Raw genomic sequence first — 5047 nt, forward strand, 5'->3', positions numbered from 1 at the left:
ATAAGGGATGTTCCTATATTTGTTCCAAGTGACTAGTGTTGCAAAGAGAAGTAGGGCCAAAATTGAGGATTGCCTTATCTTAAGGTAGTTCAACAATGTATTACTAGAAGAAATACTAGTATTACCACCTATGAGAGAAATCAACTTGTCCATTGAGTTGATTTCAGGATTGATACCAGTTTCTAAGGCCTAATATCACATGAGAACACTAGAACTAGTAGAATTAAATCTACAACTAAAGGAGATTTTGGATAGGGGGTATATCAGACCCAATGCGTCACCCTAAGGAGCCTACATTTTTTTGTGATGGATAAGGATGGAACACTATAGCTGTGCTTTGATTATCAATAGGTGAATAAAGCTATAGTGAAAGAAAAATACCTGCTATCAAGAATTGACAATTTATTTGATCGATTGAGAGCTGCCACAATTATTTCCAAGGTAGATTTAATATTAGGCTATCATCAAGTTAGAATTAAAGATGAGTATATCCATAAGGAAACATTAAGGAAATGATACGAGCACGAAGAGTTCATGGTGGTTGCATTTGGGCTCAAAAATTCCCCTACCATATTTATGTTCCTAATGAATAATGTCCTCAAAAATATCTAGAAACATTTGTGCTAGTGTTTATGGATGATATCTTGGTTTACTTAAAAACTAGTGAAAAACATGAAGAGTACTTGAAGGAAGTGTTGTAATCACTAAGGGAACACAATTGGCATACCAAATTTAGTAAATTTGATTTCTTTAAATCACAAGTTAAATATTTTAGGCATGTCATATTAAAGGAACGTGCAACCATGGATCCTGAAAATATTAAGGCCATAATAGAGTGGCCCACTCCCTAAAATTTCATAGAGGTTAAATCATTCATGAGATTGGTAAAATATTACCCATGGCTGATTCAGGATTTTTTGAATATTGGGTTTTGAATCACTTTCTTACAAAATAAATGGGTCAAGCTTGAATGGACATACGAGTGTGTAACTAGTTTTGAACAACTCAAGAAATTACTAACATGTGTACCTGTTTTGAGGATATTAGACCCTAAAAAGGAATTCTTGGTCTGCATAGGTGCCTATAAGGAAGGACTGGTTAGATTCATGATGTAAGAAGTAGATGTATTCATAAAACTAAATGAGCATGAAAATAATTATGTCACCCATGACTTGGAACTAGTAGAAAACATACAAGCTCTGAGGATCTGGAGGAACTACCTGGTTGGAAGAATTTTTCATTCATCTCAAATCATGGAGTGTTGATATTCTTGTTTGTTCAGCCAAAAATAAATTAAAGAGAAAACATATGGTTAGTACTAATCAATGTGTTTGATTTTGACATCAAGCATATTAAGGGTAAGGGGAACAAAGTGGTAGATGAAATTCGTATAAGTTTACAAGTATATCACTTGGAAGCCATGATAATTCTCAACATTAACATTGAATAAGGATCAAAGACACATTGATACATGATGAATATTTCCAACATGTGAAAGAAAGATTACAATAGGAACAAGAGGGAACAATCAACAATGACTACAAGCTCCCTACAAGGAACAATCAATATGTACCTTGTGTGACTGACATGAGGAAGCTCATAATGGATGAGTTTCATAAAATACCTTACTTTGGTAATCCTCATTATCATAATTTTACAATGGTAATAAATAAATCATACTATTGGCCTAGACTGAAAAAGGAGATTGTTGAGTACATTTCTAGGTTCCTGGAATGCCAGCAAGTCAAAGTAGAATGTAGGAACTTAGTAGGAATGTTACAACCATTCCAAATCTCTCAGTGGAAATGGGAATTCATATCTATGGCCTTCATTATAGGATTTCCAAGGACACCAAAAAATGACGTCATTATGTTGGTAGTGGAAAATTTGAGCAAGGTAACTTACATTTGAGTTGTTTATTCCACCAACAAAGCTATTGATATAGCTCATATTTTTATGAAAGAAATATTTAGATTACATGGCATACCCAATAATATCACCTCATATAGGGATGCAAAGTTCACTTCCAATTTTTGGAAGGCATTGTTTGTTTCTTTTGGAACCCATCTATCTTTTAAAACATCATATCGTCCTTAGACAGATGGCCAAACTGAAAAAATGAACAATATTTTAAATGAAATGTTGAGGATGTATGTCATGCATCAACAAAAGAAGAGGGAGGATTTCCTGCCATTGATTGAATTTGCATACAACAATGGATAACAAGACTAAAAATGACCTCATTCAAGGAATCGTATGGAAGAAGATGAAACACTCCAATTAGCTAGGATAACCCAGAGAATAGATTAGTTCTTGAACTTGACATGCCAAAGGAAATGGAGCAAGAAGTAAGTAATATTAGGAAGAAATTAAAAGCATCCTAGGATAGGTGAATGATCTATGTAGACTAGTAAAGAGTGCACAAATAATTCCAAATGGGATATCATGTGTATCTTCATACCAAACCAAGAAAGAGCTCACTAAGAGTGGGATCTTTTAATAAGTTAGCAACCAAATTTTCTGGACCATTTTAAATTTTGGAATGAGTGGTACCAATAGCTCATAGAATGCCCTTACCACCCACTATTAAAGCACATGATGTTTTCCACATTTCCTTCCTCAAGAAGGATGTACGTGACAGTAATCATGTGGTTGATTGTCTATGATATAGATGGAACCTTTTGGGAGAATTCCAACCAAAACCACTATACATCCTAGACCAAATACAATTCACACTTCACAATCAAATAATAGAGTAGGTCAAAGTGAAATGGAAACACTTTGGACTAGATGAAGCAACTGTTGGAAATAATACTGAGAGGGGGGTGAATCAGTATTATCAGATTAATCAAACTTTTCAAATGCCCAAAACATATACGCTACTTCAGTTAAGTGAACCAGCGTGTACACGCTACTGTGACGAAGTAAAACAGCGTATAAGCAGAAAACTCACAATTTAGTTGGCTTATTCTTCAATTAAGTGCATCAGGACATTATTCATCATATTAACAGTAAACATGTGCAGTATAACAGAACAGATAAAAAGCCACACACATGAACACCAAGATATAAGGTGGAAACCCAATGTGGGTGAAAACCACCTGCTGCAAGTTGTCTCTATCTTTCTTAATATGAAACTTCAGTTTACAATCTTTTGTACTGGTGCAGCCTTATACCAGTACGCAGGCTACAACCTGCAGAAGGCTTCAACCTTCTCTCGTTCTCCAAACTTCCTTGGAAGGGAGCTCCAACCCCCTTTTGCTTTTGTACTAGCCAAGATACTAGTACGTAGGTGCTGACCTACAATCTTCCTTCTTCCAGGTATCACTTTTCATACATTTTCAGACTTGGATATTCCTGAAGCACAACATTACAATCTGAAGACCACAATTCATTCAATTTTCACAACAGATCATTGAAGCATAAAACAACCAACTTTGAATCACTGAACCACTGAACCCTGTCAATCACCAGTTACCAGAACACAGAGCAGACTACAGAACTCTGTAATAACAGTCAGATCCCACTGTAAACCCAAATCAAGCTTCAAAAGATATACGCTACTTTAATGAGCAGAAACCGCGTATACACGCGCTTTTACCGAAGCCAACCTGCGTACAGATCTAAAAATAAACTTTCTCAACTTGCAGCTGTACCAGATATTAGTTAGACTCAGAACGTAACATTGCGACAATATGCAGATCTAGAAATACGCATAATCAACCATAACATGATAGTGCATTTCAAACCATTTGATCCCGATCTCTCCTGAGATCTAGTTCTCCATCAACCGATGAGATCTCTCCTTAGCTCAGATCAACCAACTCAGAACCTGCATATCAGATCTCTTTCTCTCTTAGATATTCATGCCTTGTCGAAAGATGATCTTTGCCTAATGATCTTCTTCTCCTTATATAGCCTTAGGCCTTTCTCAATACCAAGAGCCAAAACCATAGTAACACAATACCATCAACTTTAAAACTAGGGATCGACACGCCCGTCGAGACATAATGGTCCGAAATCATAGGCACAACTTCCAAGGTCTAACCACCATGAACCAAAGGAACCTTTCCACATACACGCGCTTTTTCTGAATCGAACTTGCGTGTACACGCGACTTGGGCTTAACGAAACAGCGTGTATGAGCTTTCTTGCCATGCTGTACTGAGATCTGTCTTCTGATTAAGTTGCCATCACCTGTACTAACCTTTGAGCACCTGTACCATCCACTGAGTGAGTTGCCATCAAGGACAACACTTGAACCATAATGCCAACAATCTCCCCCTTTGGACTTGATGGCAACCACCACACCAAGTCACTCTCCCCCTTTGACATCAAGGGCAAAGGGAGGACCAAGATATTCTCTTCCTTGGTAATCCTTCTGCTGTCCATACTGCTGTCCATACTCCCCCTGAGTACATGCTGAAATCTCCAAGTGTGCTCCCCCTTTGTGAATGCCAAAGAGTACCAATCTATCCATCCTGCTCACCAAGTGCTGTTCATGCTCCCCTTGACTGTAGGCAAGATCTGCAAAAGATGTTCTTCAAGAAGAACATGACTCTATACATCATAAAAGACCTTCCTATAACCAAAGACTCATACATACATCCATTTCTCAACTAAGTGAGGATATACAAAAAAATGACTCATCCACCCAACCAAGTGGGGATACATCAATATTGACTCATCCACCTAACCATGATAATACATGAACATTTCATCATTCATCCCAGGCATAGTGGGGAAACCAACAAAGGCCGTTACATGACCTTGACACCATAAAAGAGACAAGAGAGATACATGACATAGAGACAACAGATCTAGACCAAGACTTAGGAAAGACACCAGCAGCATCTGATAAACATCTTGTTAGATCAGCAACGAGAATTTCTTTCTAAGCTCCTTCATAAACCAATCAACCAAAACATCTGAATGCCAACAATGATTTATGAGACTTTTGAGCTGCTCCCCCTGAACCTGTGCCTGTTGCACTCCCTGAAACTGTGCCTGAATACTTCTGACATTCCTATTGCTGTTCAGAACTTCA

The sequence above is a fragment of the Pinus tabuliformis genome, chromosome 3_1, assembly GCF_031772625.1.
Source record: "Pinus tabuliformis cultivar Carrire ecotype Pingquan chromosome 3_1, CPIR1, whole genome shotgun sequence".
NCBI lineage: Eukaryota > Viridiplantae > Streptophyta > Pinopsida > Pinales > Pinaceae > Pinus > Pinus tabuliformis.